This window comes from Eptesicus fuscus, chromosome 4 (assembly GCF_027574615.1).
Source record: "Eptesicus fuscus isolate TK198812 chromosome 4, DD_ASM_mEF_20220401, whole genome shotgun sequence".
Classification (NCBI taxonomy): domain Eukaryota; kingdom Metazoa; phylum Chordata; class Mammalia; order Chiroptera; family Vespertilionidae; genus Eptesicus; species Eptesicus fuscus.
In genome coordinates, this window is record NC_072476.1 from 66374971 (window position 1) to 66400671 (window position 25701).

Here is a 25701-nt window from a genome sequence, read left to right on the forward strand (position 1 = left end):
CAGGACAATTTTATGAGTAAAAGGTGGTGGAGAAGAGAGCTTATCAAGTTAAAATGAGATAGACTTAGAAAAAGTATCAATTGAAATAAAGTCATTATTTATAATGGATTTAATTTACAACAAACTTTAAAGTTACCAAAACTTCATTAAAATTTGAAATTTCTAATTTTTGTAAATCTGAGGCAGTGTCTATCTCTCTACCAATTAAGATAAAATGTACCCAAGAAATCCCACTTTCATCAAACAACCAGGAATATAGTTCCAACATCTTTGAGCATTTATTTTCTCAATCATCTTCTATTTAGATAGGTTTCATTTTGAAATAGAGATTCATTTTACACATGGATTCTGTACAGAGCCACTTTATTCTTGCTGAGGGACGATTCCTTTGTTGTTAGGGTTAGAATAAGCTTATCATTACTCAATTAAGTTTATCTTCAGTTGAACAACTCAGGTACTCAGACAATATATTAAACCATTTAACCTTTCATGATTGTTACTTTCATTCTTCAGTGAAGAGTATTAGGTTTGGTTCTTTAATAGCAATTTAGTAACTATTTCGTTAAATTCTTCTAACCTACTCTTAATATATTCTGCATTTTGGCCCATTGTGCCTTGGGATCTTCATGGACTTGAGAAAACTTTACAGTCCAAAGTCTTGAATACTTTATGGATACTTTTTTTTAGTATTCAGATCCTATTGAATGGAGTTAAATTTTATTATCAGGTAGTTATGGAAACCAGGATCTGCATTTTTAAGAAACAAGAGTTTTGTGGGTTGTTTTTTGTTTGTTTGTTTGTTTTTTTTTTTATGACTAAACCTTGAGAGCATTATTTTAGAAGATAGTATGATCTCAAGTTAGGGCTGGCTACAGAAAGAGTGATATCTATAGATGTGTATAGGTGCAACAGGAGAAGGGAATTCCTAAAGGGAATTTGAGTGATGCTGAGAAAGTATCTTTCTCTGTCACAAATTTTTGCCCAAGAACCTTTGACGGCGTGTTTAGTGCATTTTGAGTTCCAAAATCAATTGGTAGCAGACCATGCTAGATTTCTGGGAGTTTACTAAGAGTAATAACTCAAGACAATATTTGTTCCTGAAAATATTTGCTCCAGCAATTTATGGAAAATATATTCTCACAGACTGAGGAATTTCAAAGGGAAGTTGGAGTGGAGGTGGGGATGGAGGCAGGGGGCGGCGGGGGAGAGATTAACTTGGAAATTTATATGCATATATGCATAGCCCATGGACACAGACAATAGTATGGCTAAGGCTTGGGAGGGTGCTGGGAGGAGGGGGTCAGTGGAAAAAACAACAACACTTTCAACAATAAAGATAAATTTAAAAAAAGAAAAAGAAAATATATACTCGCAAAGGACAGAGCTGTTGGACAATTGTGTGAGAAATGAGTAATCATCATATTTAGATAGTTAGGGGTCATTTTGGTCAAAACTGGAAGTTACTCAGGGCTTCAGTTGTGTTCTTGAAAGTAGCAAGTTAACAATGTAATCTTTGTGTACCTTTCCAAACATTTTCTTAAGGCCTATCATTTTCTAACTGTGAGCTTTAGATATAGTCACCATGTCTTATACTTAATTGTTACTCAGTATTGTGATTTCAGGAAAAATATGGTATGAAAATATAAAGCAAAGCTATTTGAAAATACAAACTCCTGTTTATAGTGATTATAGGAGAAAAACACACAAAGTAACAAAAATTCATGCAAGCAAATATCCATCAAATTGTACCATTGCTTAAAAAAATCTCCTTGATATATTGTTGAAAGAACAGAATTTTTATGCACATATTATGACTCAGAATAAAAGTGACAAATTCCATTAAATGAAAACCAATGAACACAGGTGGGAGCTTTCATTATTAAATAACTTCAATTATACCCTTGCTTATAGAGTTTTATCTATTAGAACTAGTCAGATATTTCAGTTATAAAATAAAGGTTAAGAGTTTATTTATGATGAAGCAAATTTTAAAAAAGTTTTATTTAGCTGATCTTCCCTGTTTTACTGTCCATTTATTATTGTTTCTTTTTAATGAACTCAGTATTTTTGGATGCTCATTTTAGACAGTTGCTAAGTGTTGTACATGCATTACTTTGTTTAATCTTCACAATATTCCAGCAACTTATATAAAAAGTCATTTCACTCATAACCAGGGTATAAATAAGAAATGATAAAATAAGGCCGAAACCGGTTTGGCTCAGTGGATAGAGCGTCGGCCTGCGGACTGAAGGGTCCTAAGTTCGATTCCGGTCAAGGGCATGTACATTGGTTGCGGGCACATCCCTGGTGAGGGGTGTGCAGGAGGCGGCTGGTCGATGTTTCTCTCTCATCGATGTTTCTAGCTCTCTATCCCCCTCCCTTCCTCTCGGTAAAAAATCAATAAAAATATATTTAAAAAAAAAGAAATGATAAAGTAAGTCGAAATGAAAAATTTAAATACCATATAAGTTTTCAAAGTTACAAAAATATCTATTTTTATTCTGTTTGTTTAAAAATAAGGCTATGGGGTAATTACTTAGTCAAGGTAATTAATATCTGCACTCTTTCTTTAATTTTCTTTTCTTGGATCTCTAGTGCACAAAGTTGAATTAACCCTATTCCTCAAGAGAAAGGGTTAGTGACTTACTTTGCTCATTTTGTGCAAAAATTTGTAACATAAATATGGGTAGAGGGTAAACGAAATTATATTCTACTAGCTTTCCCGTTGCAGGAAAATTCCTGCAATGGGATTTCCTGCTGCACTCTACCCCGCCTCCATTCCTCCCTTGCCGCCCGCCTCGCCTTCTCCTCCGCCCGCCCGTGTTTCCCTTCGCCCCCGGCCCCGCCTCCGCCCTGCCCTTGCCGCCCGCCTCGCCTTCTCCTCCGCCCGCCCGCGTTTCCCTTCGCCCCGGCCCCGCCTCCGCCCCGCCCTCGTCGCCGGCCCCGCCTTCTCCTCCAGCCTGCCCGCGTTTCCCTTCACCCCCGGCCCCGCCTCCGCCCCGCCCTTGCCGCCGGCCCTGCCTTCTCCTCCAGCCTGCCCGCGTTTCCCTTCACCCCCAGCCCCGCCTCCGCCCCGCCCTTGCCGCCGGCCCCGCCTTCTCCTCCAGCCCGCCTTCGTTTCCCTTCGCCTACGGCCCTGACTTCGCTCCTCCCTTCTCCTCCCCCTGCCCCCCTGGCTTGCTTGCTTCTTCGAAGCTTTACTCCCCTTTGCAGCTCTTGGCTTCTTTCAACACTGTCTTGATATGCAAATTAGCCGCCATCTTTGTTGGGGTAATTTGCATACTCGTCCTGATTGGTTGGTGGGCGTGGCTTGGCTGGTGGGCGTGGCTTAGGTGTAGCGAAGGTGCGGTCAATTTGCATATTTGTCTATTATTAGATTAGATTCTGGGTGTTTATATTTGTTTGGTAGTTTTAGTTTTTGGAACTGGCACATGTCTTCATAATAATATCTACTAAAAAGATCAGAGTACCTGTAGCAGGCCTAAAGCTAAAGATTTAACCTACAATATCAACTAATATTCTATTTAATGGTGATAATCAAATAACTGACAAACACTGACATAGATAAGTAAGAAAACACAAAAATTATGGAAGTAGGCTGTTTGGTGCTTGTACAAACTGCAAAAACATCAGAGGGACCTTGTTTCTTCTATCTTCTTATTGCAATTTAGCTTTGGCTTTCATCCACAAGATGATGATAGCCTCTGTACTCCTAGTAATCAAAACCATTTCTGATATTATAGGTAAGAATCATGGAGTAGGGCAAAGGATAAAGGGCCGAATGAGATGTCAATGAGTTTGTGGATTATTTATAAACTTTCCTGGCAGTCTCACCCAATGTATTTCTCTTCTATCACATTGGTTAAACTTGAGTCACATAGCTACAGAAACACAAAAGTGTATGCTGTAAGATTCCATTTATATAAGCTAAAACTAACATATAGTGACAGAAACAGATCTGGGTTTCTTGCTGGCAGGTTGAGAAGGGAGGTAAAGGGCTATGAGGACCCTATTGAGGAAGATGAAGAAATCTGTACCTTGTTGATATATGTCTGTAAGAACCCCTCACATTGTACATTTTAGATGGCTACAGTTTATCTTTTCCTCAATAATGTTGATATGGAAAAAATAAGAATGGATTAAGGTAGGAAAAAGGAAATTCTGGGCAAAAGAATTTGCTATCGTGGAAAAGCATGAGCTTTAGAATCCAATTGGCCTTTTGGATCCATAGGTAGTACTTTTTTTTTTTTATTTTTAAACTGGGTGGCTGATGCAAATGAGTTCAGATATTTACTTGCTTAATAAGTTACAGCTTTACATAACTTATATCATTTAAAATGAAAAGAGCTAACTACAATTATTATAAACCCTACTAACAGTTCATCTCTGTTAAAATGAATTTGCAAAGTATTCCTCTCATCTTCTAGCACTTTTATTCCTATTTTCTCACATTCAACTGCCAAAGATCTTATTTGTTTCCAATAGAATGAAATGATCATTGCCATGATCAGTGTCAGCTTTGTATTATTTGTCATATATTACAGTCTATTAAGAGTTGTAATTACAAGATCATTTAAATATAAGAATGGGTTGGATATCGCTAGTAATGTGTTAATTGACAACTGCATTTCCATCTGAGTTGCTATATTCAATAAACATAGTTCTTCTCAAGAATATGATTGTCCTATGAACTCATTTTATTCTACCCTTTGTATATATTTGGAGGACCCTGGGAGATTTTTACTTTTATTCTATGATTTATCTCTCACAGGGACATCCATTAAATTATCTTTCAAGGCCCAATTTCAATAATAACTTCTCTTGCAACTTCCCCTGGCCTTTTCTATGACAAGAAGAAAAGCACTGTAATTTAAGTAATAAAACCTTAAAGATATCTAGTCTAATTCCTTTATTTAGTAAATGACTTTGGAGAAGAAAAATCACTTATTCAAAGGAAAATAGCATATCATGTCAAAACTAGGACTGGGATACAAGTTCATTATGCCCAGTAAAATCTAGCAAAATATTCACTCTCTATGTTGACATTTTTTAGATTTCTGAAATAATATAGCCACTTTCTTTTCCATTTATTTACTTAGCATGTACATTATTTAGAATACATAAATTTATGTTTCAAAGAAGATACACTCCAAATAATGACATAAATAAGAGAGCTATTTATTTCACTTATGTTTCAAATCAGAGGTGAGCCATCTGGGGCTTATTGGCTAATGGCCCTGTCTTTCCTCACATGTGGTTTCCATTTCTGGAATACAAGATAACTTTTCAGCCATTGTCAGAGCCCAAAGAATTTGAAAGGGTGAAGATGAGTGGCAGGAAAGCAATTTCTCTTAGGGTGACCATGCAGAAATTACACTTACAATGTTGTCTCACACTCTGTTTGTTTCATGGTCACAACTAGATACATGGAAAAGGGAAACATAGGATCTCCAGCTCGATATTGATATTTGATAAAATAAGGAATTATATCATGGCAAGAAAAGACATGAAGAATGCAAAATGACAAATAATTAGAAGTGTCTGTTGCAGGATGCTTTTTATCAGTGACTTAAACTTTTTCCCTGGCAAACCTTGAAAGAATTTTGAAACAAAAAAAGTTAACATTTCTAAGTTAATATAGAAAATTATATCATAAATTTACACAGTTGCAAAGGTTATAAATTCTAGCATATGTTTATTAAATTGTGTTTTTATACCCAGTGTCATCCAGCTAAAAGTGTATGAAAAAGCTCTCCTTTAACAATCATTTTATATGTTTTTTTCTGCTTCAATTTATATTTTTATTCTACCTTTGCCATAGAATTATATTCTAATCTATACTAAGAAAAGGATAATATGCTAATTAGACTGGACATCTTCCAAGCAACCTTCTGGACGTCCTTCCAGGCAAAGCCACAGTGGTGCAGCCAAGGCAGAGGCAGTTGGGGGCGATCAGGCCAGTAGGGGAGAACAGTTAGGGTGATCAAGCCAGCAGGCAGAGAGGTTAATGGTGATCAGGCAGGCAGACAGAGGCAGTTAGTGGCAATCAGGCAGGCAGGCAGGTGAGTGGTTAGAAGCCAGTGGTCCCAGATTGCAAGAGGGATGTCTGACTGCCAGTTTAGGCCTGATCCAGGGATCAGGCCTAAACTGGCAGGCGGGATTGGGCCTAAACTGGCAATTGGACATTTCCTGACGGGTCCCGAATTGGAGAGGGGGCAGGCCAGGCTGAGGAACCCCCCTCCCATGCATGAATTTCATGCACTGGGCCTCTAGTCTATATATATAAAAGCCTAAGTGACCCTTACGACCAGAAGGACCAGAAGGTTTGGTCGACCAGTCGACCAGTAACTATGATGCACACTGACCTCTAGGGGGCAGATGCTCAAAGCAGGAGCTGCCCCCTGGTGGTCAGTGCGCTCCTACAGTCAACCTCCTATGGCCCCTCCATCCCCCAGCCAGCTGGCCAACCTCCCATGGTCTCTTCCCCAAGCCGGCCAATCTCCCACGGTTCCTCCTCCCAGCTGGCCATCCCCCCGATAGGCCTCAATCACCAGCCAGGCTGAGGGACCCCACCCATGCATATATTCCTGCACTGGGCTTCTAGTATATTTATATTTCAGTTCTCTTACTAAGCACACTTTATAGCTTCTTACAAAAATATTATATACAAAATTTGAATGTTTTTTTTTTTTTTTTTCTGTGCTCATGTAGTTTGAAGTTTAATTTTTTCCTAGGGTAGCCTAATCATTATCATCTATCTATATAAAAGCCTAAGTGATTGTCGCAACTGAAACAACTGAATGGACGACCGAACAGGCTGCGTGGGGTGACCTGGCCAGCAGGGGGGACAGTTCAGTTGGGGGTGATCAGACAGGCAGGCAAGTGAGCAGTTAGGAGCCAACAGTCCAGGATTGTGAGAGGGATGTCCAACTGCCGGTTTAGGCCTGATCCCAGGCCTAAACCAGCAGTCAGACATTCCCCGAGGGGTCCCAGATTGGAGAAAGTGCAGGATGGGCTGAGGGGACTCCCCCATCCCACCCCCCCGTGCACGAATTTCATGCACCAGGTCTCTAGTAAGTATATAATTGACAACCATTGTTATACATTGCAATAGTTTATTTTAAAAAGGTTTTAAAAACGACTTGGATGCATGAAGACTTTTTTTCCTTTTTAAAACTATTTATAGATTAATATCACCTATTGCTCAACTGAGATATAATTGAGGCTCAATATAATTCCCATTTTTGCACAGTAGTGTTGGCCTAATCCCTGCTGGCTAGGCTGAGGGACCCTACCGGTGCAAGAATCTGTGCACCAGGCCTCTAGTAATAATATATAGATGAGAGTGAGGAGAATGTCATTAAAAAATGCAATGTCACTCAATTCTTTGAACACCTTCTGAGTTACATGCCAAAAAAATTACATTGAGATCTATTATGAATACTCTATTAATTAAAAAATGTAAGAGGTATGCTTTCAAAGTCATGAAAGCAAGGAATCTGGAAATTGTATGATATATGAAAGTATTTGTCACAAGTCTTTACTGTCAGTCACTTTCTGGACACTAAACTGAAATCTTGAATCATCCTTTTTATTTATACCCTGAATGAATTTTATACAGTAACCAATTTGTAATTAAAATATTAAAAATGGAGGTTGACATTACTTTTGAAAAATGGATGAGAGAGACTGATCAAAGAAAGAAGGGCAAGAAGAAATACCAGTTATTCTCATGAAGGTTGAATTTATGAAAGCAGGAAGCCAAAATGTGGTGGTCGGGTCCCAGTTCGTTGTCTCATAAAATCAACGAATGAATTTGTGGACAAAAACAGTTACCAGAAGCGAAATTTATTGAGAGAAGCCAGTCCTGGAGAAGGTGCAGCTCAGGTTCCAAAAGCAGGCCAGTGTCCAGAGCTTCCGTTCCATGTTGCAGCTGGGTGTAGTTCAGCATCCAAGCCAATTAAAGTCCGTTAGTCCATGTGTGGAGTCCCACATGCCATAAACTATGTGGGCATAGGGGAGCATATTCCCTGCCATAGGAGCCCGGAATCCAGGGTGCCAGACAGAGCAGAAAGGGAGGAAGAGAGTGGGTTTCTTTGTCTAGGGAATAGATACAAGTTTTCTAGCTTCTGATTGGTTCTTTAAAAAAAATTCTGCCTTAGCAACATCCTTAGGATTGGTTATAAGCCTCACTGCCCATCTTCGCAACATCCATATATTTTAAAGTTCATGTCTCCCTTGCATGCACCCTTTCCTCAGCCTTAGTAACCCCTGCCTGCTGAGTTTCCTGGTGCTACTTCCTCCCCCGCAAAGGTCCAAACCTTGACTGCCTAGCTACCTTCTGTCTCCTCAAGCATACATAAGAGAATCTAGGTTTTGGCAATGATTGTGCTGTTTCCTTAGAAAGTCTTCGTGTTATTCCAGGTTGCAGGTACCCTAATTTGAAGATTATTAGTTAACAATGTATTATTCGCTTATTATTTTTAATGTTCTGTTTTAAAAGCTTTGCCCAAACACAACCTTCTACTCACAAAATGTTTGCCATGTAATATTTTATGTATATACAGAGTAAGCAAAGTAGGTCTACAGTTCTGATAATGCAACACAGTTAATAAAACTATTGTAATAATCATAGCCTGCATTTCTTTTTGAACAACTGTAAACCTACTTTTACCCACCCCTGAATATACCTCACATAGCATGTCCAACCAGGATTACCTACTAAGAAGTGAAGTCATTATATCAAGGGCATGATTATTTATCTCAGGCTAAAACATTGAAGAGAGATCGATGAGTAAGTATTGGAGAAGAACATAAAGTTCTTAGGATATCGTGCTTTACTCTGGATGATATGCTGCATTTCTCGTTATCCATTTCTTTTTCTTATAACCAAAACAATGTTCAAATGGGAGCAGCCAAACCCACCTTTGGCCCATTGCCTGCAATTCCAACCAAAACAGACTTGATTCTCTGTATTTATTAGAGCCATTATATCCTTTATTTTGATTGAAAAAATTAAAAATGGTCACGAGTCATTTTGAATGGGCATATTTGAAACTCTTCAAGAACTATAAAATTTACATTAATCATTGCTGGTTGGAGTTTTCAGGGTCAATATTTAAAGGTATGTCATTTCACTATCAAATAACCAGCCTCTGAGATTCCCTCATAGTCATACTTCAAGGGCAGATGCTAAGCCCTTGATAAATGTGCAAGTGAGATAAGAAGAGGGACTGCTTAGTGGGACCAGGTAATCTATCAAGCCCATTGGTATCTTATCTTTGCTTTACCTACTGGTTATCTTGTAATAGGTGTTCTTTTAATTAAAAGTAATTCATCTTCTCTTGCTTAACTGATAAATATGTCTAACCACAGGGAGTAGAGGCTAAGGAAATAGAAAACTGTAAGAAAAGAAGCTAACTTTTTAGCAGAAAGTCTTTTACAGGCCATAAAAAGATTTAAAACTTTATCTGCTCCAAAATATCTTAAATTACTTAAGGAAAGACACATTTTTGTATATTTAGTTTTTTCTTTGTTTGTTTTGTAATTTTTTACATGTTCAACAAGTACTGACCCAGGCTTTATTAGAATCTAAGAATATAATAGTAAACAGAAGAGGAAAAAAAAAAAATCCCTGTTGGTGGACCTTGCACCCTAGTAAGAAATTTTCAATGTGAGTTTATGGAGACAGCAGAGAACTGAATGAGTAGATTCATAGATTAATAGTATATATAAGGTTTCCCAAAAAATGTGTACACATACATTTTTTGATAATTCAATTGATATTTCTTTCTTTTCAGATTTAACCCATTGGAATTAATAATTGTCCCAAGTAAGTTTTAGGGGACATCCTGTATTTACTAAAAGCCACATTTCTTGTAGTTGAAATTGTCTAATGGCAAAGAGAGTATTGTTTAACAAGGACAAAAGAGTGATGATGCATAGAGTTTTCCAGATGGTCCTAATTTCAAATATTTTATCACGTCTATAAACATGTTTGAAAAGTAATGAATACATGTAATCTTTACATACATGCACAATGCAAAAATTACCACAGTTATCTCAGTTCTATTTTGAGATCTTCCAGTTTCCATCCTTGGTGATCTTGTGTAACTCTATGAGCTTTGTTTCTCTCATTATGTCAAGTTAAAATATTGTCAACACTATATACCATTATATGGGTGCTATATATCAGTGTGTTTGGAAGCATCATGAAGAATATAGAGTGCTATTTAACTGTAGGGCTGCCATAACAAAATACCATAGACTGGGTGTCTTAACAGAAATTTATTTTCTCTCACTTCTAGAGAGAGAGGAGGGAGGGAGAGAAAAAGAGAGACAGAGAGAGAGATGGAGAGGAAAACATTGATCCTTTGTCTCCTGTACATGCCTCAACTGAGGAACGAACCTGCAACCTTTTGGTATACAGGACAATGCTCTAACCAACTGAGCTACCAGGCCAGGACTGTCTTATTTCTTAAGATTGTTTGGCTATTATAAATCCTTTCATTTTCATATAAAATTTTAATTGATCCTGAGAAAATGTTTGTAAAAATTCTGCTGACCTTGCATTAGGTTGCAATAAGTTTATCAAATGATTTGGAAGGATAATACTTTAAAAATTCTTACTTATTACATTTTCAAACATATCTTCAATAAAATTATCTCTCTCTTGTCTTTTGGAAAATCAAATAATCCATATGTTTGACCATTTGATATGATAAAACATATCTCTAATTTTTTTGCATTCTTCTCCACTTTTTTGTTTGTTCATTTTAATATAGATGCTTTTTATTTACTTATCTTCAAATTCACTGAAACTAGATTATAGATTAGTAAAGACTAAAATTTGAAAACTATATTGTACTTTCTCTAGGTCTATTAAAAAGATTCTTTGTGATAGCACCTTTTTAATTTTTAGAACATACACATGGTTTTAAAGAATATTTTCTATATTACTTCTGTAATTCTCCACCAGTATATACATAGTTTCTAAGTTTCCCACTATTTTCTTTAAGGTATTTACCATGATTATTTTAAAGTTTCTGTTAGTTGATTCTAACATAGGGTCCAACTTTGGGTCTGCTTACCAATATATTGCCTATCAGCTCCAAATTTACTCTTTATTGCCTTGCTTGCTATATGGGAGCTACAGCCTATAAACATTTCTCTTCTATCAGCTGACAGAACGGTTGCGCAGCATATTGAACATCCAGTGGTGCTAGCCTGCAGTGAGAGTCATTGCACGACCACGGTAGCTTCCCAATAAATTATGTGAGCATTGCAACCACCTTTTCATTAGCTCAGCAGCAAGCCTGTGGGCAATTCCTGGGGAGTTTCATTGACACCTAAGTAGGCAATTTCCTGCTTGCTTACTTCTGCCTGCACAACTACAGCAGACTTGTATGACATACAGTGGCTATAGCCGTACCACCTCCAGTGAGATCTGAATCTAAGTCATGTATTAGGGAATTTCTTTAAAAATTCTCCTTCCTTGGAGTACTCAGCTTCAGCATATTGATAGTGCTGTTCCCTATAGCTGATTTATTTTTATTTTTTTAGAGTTCTATTTACACCTAAAACTGAATCTGTGTTAACAGTTTATACATCTTTATTATAAACTCTCCTTATTCAAATGTCCTGTGTTGTTTATATCTCTCCACAGGACTCTGACTGATATAAAATTGGTAATAATAATGGTCCCACAGAGATGGGATTTGTGAATTGCTTTTGTTGTGTTTTGGATTTTGACACATTGCCGAGTTCCTTGCTGATTAGAAATGGGATACTAATAATCCAGGGCATTCCGTGGCATTATACTTAATCAGGCTATCATTAGTGTTTGGTTGTGGTGAAGTGCCAGTTAACACAAGTGCCTTGGAGTCCAGTGACTGTTCACTTGGCTCTTGTGGCAGTAGTGACAACTGCAGGAGCCTCTGAGAACCACGGTGTGCAGTAGATTCTTCTGTGTGTACCGCAGCACTCATCGAAAACAAATGACAAGCTCAGGCCCCTTAACTCACAGCTCAAGTCACAATATGAAAACAGAGCACTTCTTTGAGCGGCTACAGGTTTGATATTGCTGAAAAATCAAAGACAAAAAGTAGACAGCAAAGACAAAAAATGTGATTGTGTGACATGCTGAGTTGAAACGTTAGAGAATTCAGTATCACCAGCTTGCTATGTTGAAGTTAGATTTTAGATTAGTAAAGACTAAAATTTGTAATGGGAACGTCTGGTAGCCCTAGATGAAAGGAACAATCTTTATCACCTATGTCGCACTTGTTAGTAGAAGTAGACTGCCCTTCTGTGAGTGAGGAGACTGGACTTTCTTTGCTTGCAAATCTTATGTCCTTAAGAAGGGATGGATTCAAGTTCTACTCAAGACATATCACAGCCACTCCCTTTTACCATTAGATCCATAACTTGTGTCAAATCTCACAATGTCCCAAAGAGGAAAAATACACACTATGACCCAGGAGAAAACACTATAAACACCAAAAGAATTTTAAGACTTAGCTATTTTACCTACAGAAACATGGAGAATAAATTAGATGAACAAAGGAGGAAACAGATACTATTTATGTTAGTGAACTTACTAGTGATTCTGAACTTAATGCATTACCTTGTGTCCTGGAGGTAAGCCAAGTGGTTTATTATTTGGTCGACTGAAACTTGGAATCAGTATGGCCTATACTTAATGACCTTAGGTGCTAGAGCTTACCTGGTAAGCTATGAAGGAAGGAATTTAAAGGCCTAAGCATATAATAAAACATATAATAAAAATGTAGTAGTCATGATGTATGACCACATACCCACTATATTCTATATGAAGGAACAGAAGACAGTCCCTTCACTGAGGCATTAAAAATTCATAAACAAGGGCAGTATCTGCATCTTTGAAAAGAACTCCTATTGCTCTCTTCTTCAGGAGAAATACTAGTATGACCATTTGGGTTGCTAGCTAGATATGGCTTTCTTGATTTTAATGTAATCATTAGTTCACAGCATAGCAGAGACCTAAGTGACAATGCTTAACTACCAAAATCAAGGTGATCATATCTACCACAGGAAATAAGTACTAAAAATGCCTCTGTTAGAAGGATATTTTCCAGTGTCGAATTATCACTGTTTCGATAGGAATGAACTAGATGGGTAACTAACTAGTTTATGGAGATATACCTATACCTATACCTATACCTATACCTATACCTATACCTATACCTATACCTATACCTATACCTATGTATCTCTATCTCTATCTCTATATATCTATATCTATAGCATTTATATTTATCTATATATTGTTATTCTGATATTGCTGGTAGATATTTAAATCAAGATCTTTCAGATATTCTACAAATTTTCTAAATTATTGTTGTTATAAAAAATATGTTGGTTAAAAAAAATTTTCCTAATCAGATTCTTCAATATGTCTATATTTTGTACATTGAATTTTAAGTTGATCTAGGTTGGAGAGGGTGCAGGCTGGGCTGAGGGGCACGCCCCCCCTCCCCCCCCCGCCCGCATGAATTTTGTGCAGCGGGCCTCTAGTCCTATATAATAAAAGGGTAATATGCAAATTGACCCTAACAACAGAATGACCTGGAATGACTGGTCACTATGATACGCACTGACCACCAGGGGGCAGATGCTCAATGCAGGAGCTGCCCCCTGGTGGTCAGTGCATTCCCACAGGGGAAGCTCCACTCAGCCACAAACCCACAAGCTGGGCTGAGGGCTGCAAGCACAGAGGCGGTGGTGGGAGCCTCTTCCACCTCTTCAGCAGCCCTGTGGATGTCCGACTGTGGCTTAGGCCCGCTCCAGGCTTCCAGAAGGATGTCTGACTGCCAGCTTAGGCCCAATCCCCTGGGGAGCGGGCCTAAGCCGGCAGGTGGACAAACCCTAAGAGGTCCCAGACTGTGAGAGGGCGCAGGCCGGGCTGAGGGACCCCATGTGCACCGGGCCTCTAGTGTAATATAATTGTGGAGACTACATTTCATAATTATTTGCCTGCTGTAGTCGCACTTTGCATAGTGCTACTCGCTTTAGATGTAGCCAATACATTTCCATCTTTTATTGTGTATAATTATTTGGCAATGAAATGGATATACTAGCTACCTGTGAAATGTAAAACTATATAAGCTTTTAGTTATTGGAATTAAGGAAGCTCAATTTTTAAGTATAAAATATTAATTTAATGATAATTACTGTTGGACTTCATAGTAAAGTAGGCATAAAATAGCAAACTCAAAACTAAATATTGCCCCTAGCTGGTTTTGCTCAGTGGATAGAGCATTGGCCTATAGACTGAAGGGTCCTGGGTTCAATTCTTGTCAAGGGCATGTACCTGGGTTGCAGCTTAAGAAGCAACCAATTGATGTGTTTCTCACACATTGATATTTCTCTCTGTTTTTCCCTCTCTCTTCCACTCTTTCTAAAATCAATGGAAAAATATTCTTGGATGAGGATTAATAAAAACACCACCAAAATAAAACCCCCAAAACCAAACCCTAAATATTGTATAGCCTGTGATCATGCCTTCTTTTTTGGAAAGGTTCCCATCAAAAGAAGGTTTTTTCTTTTCTATTTGCTATCTACCTAATAAAAGAGCAACATGCTAATTGACCGTACCTTCATGACACCCACCAGCCAATCAGGAGTGAGTATGCAAATTAACAAATATGGCAGGTTAATTTGCATATGCAGGCGCTGAGCAGCCAGGGGTGGGGCAGGATGCTTGTGTCGTTGCCATGGTGACGACACAGGTTTTCTGCACCACCCCAGCCACTCCAGGTCTCTGGGCAGCATGGGAAGGTGGAAAGGCGGCTCTGGCCCGGAGCAAAGGTGGTGCTGGCAGCCAGGGGAAGGAAGGCCCATTCTTGCACGAATCTTCATGCATTGGGCCTCTAGTTTTTAGATAAAGAGAATGAGTGTGTGGATATCAACAACCTATTACATGTAATAAAAGTGGTGTATTACGTTTATAGAAAAATGGTTGAAGTATTCTTAAATAGTACTGTGTGATCTTTTAAATTTTCTAGTTTTCAGAAAGAATTCCTGAAGACCTGAGGTTTTCTCTGAAGTAATTCAGTGAAGTGACCAAATACCCTCATTTTAATGGACTGTAGCAGCCTCCTAGGAATTTTCATTGGACCATTAACTTGTTCCTTTATAGCCCTATTCTCAAATAGCAGTTCTTGTCCTCTTTCAAAAAGTCAGCAATTGTGAAAGCATTCCTTTTTATTAGGAGTGTTTTCCAGTTTTGTGGAGACATTATTTTTAAAGCCACATTTTCAAAGCCATGGCTATTATTTTTGAATAGTCAATTTGTTGAGTTAAAACAAAAATATATTTAATGTAATTGTTACCCATAATAGTCTCATTAGTAGATATTTAATATTTTAAAAATAGTTTTTTCTTTGTAATTGATCATTTTACATATATTGATAGAATATCTAATATACTCAGAGTGCTAGATTCTGACATTGTGGAGACAGATTAAAATAAATATCCTAGAAATGAAAACAGAAAACATTGACTGTGAATAAAGAAATACAGAATATTTGCAGCTGAATCACAATAAAAGGAGTGAAATCTGTCTGAGAATTGGGTGAAGCATCACATGAGTATAAGGAGATATCTGAAACACATCTTTAAAAATAAGTGGGAATCATAAACTATATCAAAACATATTCATATTCTGGGCCAAGGTTAATATGCAAAATATCAAAGAATATTCAAACCATATTCCTGATCCCTGATTCCTGGTGGGGGTGTGCAGGAGGCAGCCAATCAATGTTTCTCTGTCATTGATGTCTCTCTCTCTCTCTCTTTCTCTCTCTCTCTCTCTCTCTCTCTCTCCCTCAATCAATCAATAAAAATACATTTAAAGAAAGATAAGATATTGGAATGCTCTTGGCTCTAAGTAATAGAAAATCCCAATTCAAATTTGCTTTAACAAGAACAAATTTATCGTATTATATAAAATAAATTTAGTTCTAGAATTAAGAATATGTTTTCAAAAATCAATGTCATAAGAAGACGTTTTGAGAAAATAGTTTTTTTTAAAATCAGATACTTAGAAATATATAATAAAAATGAAATTAAAGAATATGATTATAATGGCACTGTATGGAGAGAGAGATAATATAGAATCCACATGTACAAAATTCCTTTATATAACATAATAGAGGCCCGGTACATGAAATTCGTGCATGGGGGGGGGTGGTGGTGTCCCTCAGCCTGGCCTGCATCCTCTCCAATCTGGGACCCCTCAAAGGATGTCCTACTGCTGGTTTACAGGGATCAGGCCTAAACCAGCAGTCAGACATCCCTCTCACAATCTGGGATTGCTGGCTCCTAACCACTCACATGCCTGCCTGCCTGATTGCCCTTAACCACTCTGCTTGCCAGCCTGATCACCCCCAACTGCCCCCCCTGCTGGCCTGATCACTCCCAACTGACTCCCACTGATGGCCTGCTTGCCCTCAACTGGCCCCCTTGCTGGTCTGCTCAACCCCAATGCCCCCCTCCCCCCCACCACTGGCCTGATCACCCACAACTGCCATCCCATCCTGGCCTGATCAACCACTACTGCCCTCCCCTCTTGGCCTCTAACCACCTCTACCTCAGCCCCACCACCATGTATTTTTGTCCAGAAGGTCTCCTGAAAGGTCTCCTAGTCTAATTAGCATATTACCCTTTTATTAGTATAGATAGAGGCCTGGTGCATGGGTGCGAGCCGGGTGGTTTGCCCTGAAGGGTGTCCCGGATCAGGGTGGGGGTTCCCTTGTGGCATGGCGCAGCCTGGGTGAGGGGCTGATGGCTGTTTGCAGGCTGGCTGTGCCCCCCAGCAAGGGACTCTTACTCCATGGGGTTGTGTCCAGCTTGGATAAGGGGCTAAGGGCTGTTTTCAGACTGGCCACACCCCCTTCAGGTTGGGGATCCCCACTGGGGTGCCTGGCCAGCCTTGGTAAGTGGCTGAGGGCCATTTTCAAGCTGGCCATGCCCCCCCGCGACCTCCTTGAACGGAGGCCAGGGTGGGCTGGAAGCTTGGCTTCCTCCATTGCCAGGGGCAACCCAAGCTTCCTGCTCACTCCAGCTCCATGGCTGCCACCATCTTTGTTGGGTTAATTTGCATACTGACTCCTGATTGGCTGGTGGGCGTAGTGGAGGGATGGTCAATTTGCATGTTTCTCTTTTATTAGTGTAGATAAAGCAGTTACAGTGAGCACACAATCACATCCAGAGATCTTCTCTGCTTCAGTATCTTTCCTAGCTGTAGAGAATACTTCTTAAAGATTCCTTCGCAGGTCTTCCCAATCCAGTGGCCATGAGATAGATAATATGGTAGACATGTTCTTAAAAGATGTTGACCTGTTGCATTCTGGAGAAATAATTGGAGAGTCCTTATAAGGAAACCAGACTGAATGCCTTGTCTGTTAGCCACATAAGTGTTAGCAATAGTTTGCATCAGATTGTGGACAGCAGATATGGAGAAGGGATAGATTTGAGGAATATACCAGTCATATAGTCCAGATGTTAGTAATGAATCGTTTCTAAGGAGCTTTGGACAGCCAGTTAAATTATTGACACCTATATCTCTGGCTTCTAGAAGGGAATGAATAGTGCCATTCTCTAAGATAGAGGAATAAAACTAGAAAAGAGCTAAATTTGGAAGGATGAATTATAAATTTGCTTTTTGTCACTTGATTTTGAAGTGCCTAGGTTCCAAAATTGAGCAGCTGAATTTAGGACAAAGAGCCCACCAAATAAAATAATAGGTTTATTTTCTTCTACCCTACCACTCACTTTAAGGGTTTTTTCACTTTTGGTTCCTTAGAATTCTTCCCATCTTTGTTTAATTTCTGTGGAATCATACACTTAGCTAAAATTACCACAAACATGCAGATGATTCACATATTTATCATTCAAATTAATAGTCTTCTATGTCATTTTGTATTTCTTCTTTGGGCAATCTCACTTTCACAGTCTCAATTACCACTGATTTTAAAAGAACTCACACATTCAAGTTGGGACTGCCCTGTCCAATTGTTCCTTGATGTTTTCTTTCAATTGTCTGAAAGTCTCCAGAAATTTTAAAAGAAAATGATTTCAGAAGGAAGGAATAAACAACTAATGACAGGATAGTTTAGAAAACTAAAAATTACCCTGGTACTGATGTGAGCCTTTTGAGTGAAATTCAAGAACAATTTTAGTGCTTTGATGAAGATGGAAGACAGACTTTATCAGGTTGAATAATGAATAAGAGATGAAAAAATACAGACAGTAAGTATAAAAGTTTGCTTGTAATAAGACAATATTTATTACCCTTTTAATATAGGAAAAGAGGAAATGTGCAAAAGCCAGTAACAAATATTCAGTTGCACAGGGGGAGGTGGACCATACAAAAGAAAGAAGGATATTCAAAACTGTAAATTTCCTGAGTGACTAAAGGGTATAAAATGAAAGCAAACATGGGATTAAAACACAGACTGCTGGGTTCCAGGCACACAATTTGTGATTTAATACATCTGACTGAAACCAGTAATTTGCATTTGCAATGAGTTCAAAATTGATGCATTTGTTGCTGGTCTGTGGACCACATTTTGAGAATCACTGCTGTGAATATTGGGGGATTAAACTGAGCAAAAAATGTAGCAGTGTTACTGGGCACTGTTGAGTGCTACTTTGATATATTGATCATGTATTTATAGTGTTACCAATCTAATATTTGAGTATTTTTCTAGCAATGCTTTTATAATCATCAAAAGCCTATACATCTTGAATACAGGTATGGTTAGGACACAGTGAAAGGAAGAGGGAAAGATGTTCATGGACAGGTGAAAACATTATTAAAATGATAGACTTCAAAATATTAACTGAAGATTTATATGATTAGGCTGTGATAGTATAATAAATAGATCAACACACTATTTTTTTTCACATCTGTACATTATCCAGCATATTCAGGAGTTTGTGCCTTCAGTCAAATATATCATAGCAGACCAAAAGGAGAATGGATTTTGTAAAAGGCAGATTTTATATACAATCTCTATTAGTCACATTTTTATTTTTTTCAGAAACTGCTTTATAAACTGCTTTCTAGCCTTATTATGAGATAATAGCTTTTATTTTATTGATATATCTTCAAGGAATTTTTGAATATTTAAGGCTATTTTGTAATAATTTTAATCTTAAATTACTCAAAGTACAAGCTGTAAAGTGAATACATTTAAATTAAGTAAATTTTTGTAACAATATTTAGAGAAAAAATAAATGGAGACTAGATTTTCTTGGCCACACCTAAAGCCATACTAATTTGGATATTTGAAAGTTGAGTGGCTCCTTAAAGAAATACCTGTAGTTAATGTATATGCACTATTTTATTTTTATCTGTTAACATAATTTTATATTTGTTTTCAGCAGAAAAACTTGCTTCTTTACTTTTTAAAATTTCTTTATTGATTAAGGTATTACATATGAGTCCTTACTCACCCATTACCCCCCCCCCCCACATGCCCCCACACCCCTGTTGTCTGTGTCCGTTGATTAGGCCTATATGCATGCATATAAGTCCTTTGATTGATCTCTCCCCTTACCCCCACTCTCCCCTATCTTCCCTGAGGTTTGATGTTCTGATTGATGTTTCTCTGTCTCTGGATCTGTTTTTGTTCATCAGTTTATGTTATTCATTATATTCCACAAATAAGTGAAATCATGTGATATTTATCTTTCTCTGCCTGGCTTATTTCATTTAGCATAATGCTCTCCATCTCCATCCATGTTGTTGCAAATGGTAAGAACTTGAGTGGATTAAAAAACTGTGGTACATCTACACAATGGAATACTACGCTGCAGTAAAAAAGGAGTTCTTTGCTTTTTTTTAGAGATAATTCACTAAAGTCTTTTCTTAGAATTAATGTAGATCATTTTTCAAAAAATTCATCTCTAAGCAGTGAAACAGGGGCCACCAGAGTAGGCAAGAGAAAGTTGAGTTCTGCCAGAGCTATTCCTCTCTCATCTGTCATTCACTAGTTTCCACATAAAATTATTGTACATGCCATAAAAATGGGTTTGGACGTTTTAAAATGAAGCTGGAAGAACTGTGTCTGAGAGACCAGCTTCACTGTCACTGAGGAGTGGCTAATGATAGGGTTTCTTAGACTTGCTTAAGAGAAATACTCATGCAGATAGAAATATACATACATTAAGGATATTCATTGCAATAGGATTATTATTTTATCTCTCCCCAGTTTTTTTCATCTCTAATGTAAAGATACTAATATGTGAAGTGAGTTAATACTCATTTTAGTATAGTGACTGGCACATAGTATGTACACACTTAATATTAGCTATGACAACAATTTTATTGGATTTTTTTTGTTTTTTTTTTGTTTGTTTGTTTTTGTTTTTGTTGATTTTTTACAGAGAGGAAAGGAGAGGGATAGAGAGCTAGAATCATTGATGAGAGAGAAACATCGACCAGCTGCCTCTTGCACACCCCCTACCGGGGATGTGCCCGCAACCAATGTACATGCCCTTGACCGGAATCGAACCTGGGACCTTTCAGTCTGCAGACCGACGCTCTATCCACTGAGCCAAACCGGTTTCGGCTTATTGGATGTTTTTAAACAAATTGTTACATTCAAAAGGAAGATCTAGCTTGTATTTATTGAACTCAAATTGTTATTCTCTGGACGGATATGAAAATATATATTTTATATAATTACATATAAGTGACAAGGCCATTCTTTACCTACATGTAGGGAATTTTTATCATTTGTTTTTATTGTAAACACTTATCACAGTTGCCTGGTGCCTGGTATCAACTTTAATGTATGCTTTCAGGAAAAATATTAAAAACAAAAAATGGTAAGTAGACCAGCTTATAGTCACTATAAAAACATAATTCACATTAACATGGATGGGAATAGTTCATATGCTTTCTATTGACTTTAAATTCACTAATGGAAAATCATACACCTCTGTATTTAGCATAGAAAGAAGGCCAAAGGACAATATGGCCATTTTTTATAAGCAAGCTGTAATAACAATAGGCTTTTGAAGCCACACAAAATTATTCTTTAATATTTTCTGTATCCCTAATACAATATGTGAAACCAATTAATAACTTTTCTGTAAGGATAACAAAGTTTGGTTCCCAGTTGATTATTTCCTAATAAATAATGCCAAGTTTTAGGGAGAATTGTATTGTCAAAATCAGATGGATGAAATTGTTTTCAGAAAGAAAGTTTGTAAATATATGAATAATTTATAAATATTGAGGATTCTGTAGCACCATTTTCCAAACAGCATATTATTATACTGTTGAATTCATAGGCAAGTCAGAAAGAGAACTGTTGGGCATATGAATTTACATTTCAAAAGTATCATATAGTAAGTCAGTTTTATGAAACTCCAGACTCTAGTTCTTAAACTTGAACATCTTAGTTGTCCACCCAAGTTTATGCAGAGTTGATCAGCGGCTAAAGGGATAATTCACACTAACCAACCAGTTATTTTTTAAAGCTACATAATAATAATAATTATTATTGTTATATAACGAGTAGCCCTGGCTATTATTATATAACGAGTAGCCCTGAGCACAAATCCGTGAACCAGTAGCTGGCCAGTAGCTCCCTGTCGCCCTCCTGTAACTTCCTCCACCCCTCAACCCCCTCATAGCTTGCTGCCCTGCCCTCTCCTGTAGCTCTCCACTGCCTGCTTGTAGCCAGTAGCTGGCCCTCCTGTAGCTCTCTGCCTGCTGCCTCACCCTCCTGTAGCTCCCTCTGCCCCCTGCTTCTCCTTTATAGCTTACTGCCCTGCCCCCTCCTGTAGCTCTCTGCTGCCTGCTTGTAGCTCACTGCCCCACCCTCCTGCTGATCAGTGATCTGGTCGTTACAAGGTCGGTCATTACACTTCACAGCATAATGACCATTTGCATATTACATCTTTATTATATAGGATAAGCAGCCTCTGTGATAGAGACTGTTAATAACCAATGAGTATTCATGCGCTAATTGACATCCCAGCAACCCTTACAATTAGTTTGGAGCTGTGCTCCTTGTTTATTTCAGTGAAATGTGAGCAAAAATGCTATGTCACTTTAGGACCAAGTCAGAAAAGCATAAATGCATCTCCTTCATATGTCTCTTCCATTTTGGAAGCAAGTGTGGAGGACACAGGAGAAATTGGCACAATCACAACATGAGAATTGCCTGAGTATTGACTGAGTGTTGCATCCCCAAGTATTGCCCTGGATACTAGTAGCTGTTAGACTTACAACCCATTTTGTGTGAGTGAGATAAAAATCTAACTTTTTAAAGCTGAGATTTGGGGATTAGTTTATCACAATATAACCTGGAATTACCTCGATTAGTTATTTCAAACAGCATGATGTGTCTGATCCTTCTATAGCTGTACATTTATAGTATTGACACATTTCCTTCCCTTTAGTAACTTCAGAAAAATTGGAGAATTTACAAATATTTTGCCACCAGTTTGTTTATGGTTTGTTATTTCCATGGTTGCTTAATTCTACTCATTTATTATGTTGTGTTTTTTTTTCTTTTTTTAAATATAACTCTTTTAGGGTAAGTTTTTTTTTGGAGAGTTTATGTCCTTGTTGTCATTTCCATATACCTGCCCTACCTAAAAAGAAGTTTACTTTATTTTTTAATGCTTTATTTTATTTTTATTTTTTTTAAATATATTTTATTGATTTTTTACAGAGAGGAGGAGAGAGGGATAGAGAGTTAGAAACATCGACGAGAGAGAAACATCGATCAGCTGCCTCCTGCACACCCGGTGGGGATGTGCCCGCAACCAAGATACATGCCCTTGACCGGAATCGAACCCGGGACCCTTGAGTCTGCAGGCCGACGCTCTATCCACTGAGCCAAACCGGTTTTGGCTAATGCTTTATTTTTTAAAAAAAGTATTCACTACTACTTAAGAGACTATTCAAAATAATTCCAAAAGATGTCTACCTATGTAGAATTTAGGGGTTGCATTCACAGGATCATAACACTGTAGTCATACTTATTCCATAGTAAATATATTTAAGGGCATTAATCACTACATTGAAGTATGGGTGCTTGTTCTATCAAGTAAAATGATTTTTGCCTTAGGAATTATTTTATTCTATTATTTTTATGTAAATGAATATTGTTGCTAAATATCAGTCAGAATCTATTACTGAAAGTCACCAGATATATAAGCCTAATATTTAACTTTTTTTCTCAGTGTAAAAAAACTATTTTTAAAGTTAACCTTTTCTAAAACTAGAAAAACTTGTATCATAAACATTTTGCCCAAAATATCAACATATTAAACAGTTTCACTGGACATGGGAGACAGTCAATGAATATAATTTTTATTGTTCAAAAATTTATATATATATATATATATATATATATATATATATATATATAGCTTATCACAGCATAAATCATAAGATGACACAGTTCCTAAAATGTTGGTCAGGAGAGGGGTTGATGGTTGCCAGGCCGGGTGTGGAAGGAACGGACACCGACGCCACTGTCAGTGCCCTGCCACTGCACGGATCCCCGCCTCACCCCCTCCTTCTTCCCTCATCTCGAGCCGATACTGCACCAGGTGGGCAGCCCCTCGGGAAGGGAGAGAAAGGAGTGAGACAAACCCTTGTGTCGAGGGCTGAATTTCAATAGATCACAGTGAGGGAGCTGCTCTGCTATGTGGGAAACCCGACCCAGAAACAGGTCTCTACGATGGTTTAGCACCAGGGGCTGATGGGGCCAGCCGGCCAGGGGGAGGGGCCACGGGAGGTTGACTTTGGGAGTGATCACCAGAGGCAGCTCCTGCATTGAGCGTCTGCCCCCTGGTGATCAGTATGCATCATAGCAATTGGCCGACAAGTCCTTCCAGTCCACCGGTTGTAACAGTCGCTTAGGCTTTTATATATAGAGATGATTATTTTGTCAGTGCCAGTTTGTACTTCTTAATGCCGTCACCTTTCTCACCCAGTCTCCCACCCTTTTTCCCTCTGGCAACCATCAGTGCACAATGCATACATATGTCAAATCATCATGGTGTATGTTTTACATACCTTACAGTTTTGTTATTTATAAATAAATAAAGCTGGATAAAAAATTATATATTGTCATCTTAGCATCACAGTGACTGGCACATAGAGTTTAATAGTTTTACTTAGCAATTATGCCTTTTAAAAAAATAGTATAAGAAGAAACTTTAAAATTTGCAGTTATTTTTAGGATCCCCTAAAATATGTTCTTTAAATGCTAAAAATATGTTTGAAATTGGTAAGGGTTAGAGCAAATTACTTTTTAAGATTCCAATGGAAATCTCCCTTCTAAGAAAAAAAAATAATCTTGCAATATTAACAATATAAATTATTTATTAGAATTAAACTTTAAAAATAAAGTTATAAGTAAGCATGGAAAGGAAGCTTAAAACTTGAATCAAATGTGATATAATTAAACAAATAAAATAATTTAACTTTATGGTTACTATTACTTTTATTTTACTTGATTTTTTAAAAATTCAAGAATAATCCAGTTCATTATCTTGTTTTTCTATTTTTCTTTTTATGCATGCCATTTCTCATTTTCATAAAACTATTTATTCCTATAAAAAGTTAACCATGTGTCATTGACTATGTAGTGATCATGGGAAGGAGTCATTTGACTTACCTGAATGGCTTACTGAGTATCCATATTTGTGGGCATATGTTTTTGTTTTGTTTTGTTTTTAATCAAAGACAGTATGATACAGGAGATATTAGAAGAATACTTGTGGGGATACACATGAAAGGAAAAAAAAATATATATATAGAAATATGTCGAGACCAAATACACAAAAACAGTTGTAGGCACATGGACCAATTCAAAGTTGAGGGTTATACAAATAGTAAAAGGATCAAAATAATTTCTGTAAGGCTTGTAAAGGACACAGCTTAGGTTCATATGTAAAAACTACATAGCTGTAGTGCCTCAAAAAATTTAAAAATTCAAAACGTGTTGCTATGATAGTTTATGTATAGTCCTATGTAGCAGGAGTGAGTTGAATGAAATGAACTTGTGAGGATACTGCCTTTCCTATAATTCAGTGTGAGTGTTCACATAAACTAGGAACAATCTATTCAGTCTCAATGATCTGTGAAGAGGACATGTAAAGCAGGGGAAAAGGACTTGAACCAGATGGGCTGGTTAACAATAGAACATTTCACAAATTGCCAAGAAAATAAAAACGCGGTAGGAAACCACAGTGACAAAAACATTTCCCCCAATCTGATAGGAGCAGAGATAACTGTGATGCTACATTTCTAGCAAACATAATCATTGTGTTCACTATAACAACCAATTGTTCTTAGCCATGTAGAACCAAAATTAATTTCTAAATTATGAACTGACAGATTGCAATGAGCTTCCCTGTCATTTAGGAGTAGATAATTGAGTTTACTGTTACCGTGTTTAGGGAAAATGTTTAAGGAATGCTAATTTTGCACATTATAATGGGATATAGGTTTCAATGATGATGAATTTTCAACAGTAAGGAAAAAACAAGGAAGGTGATGTCCGCATCATGGCAGGTAAGACAACCCTTATTTTGTCTCCTCCTTAACAAAAATTAAGCATTCATGCAGGGACAGAAGTTCCTTTGAGGAAATTATATGATCAGCTCTATAAACCAAGGGAG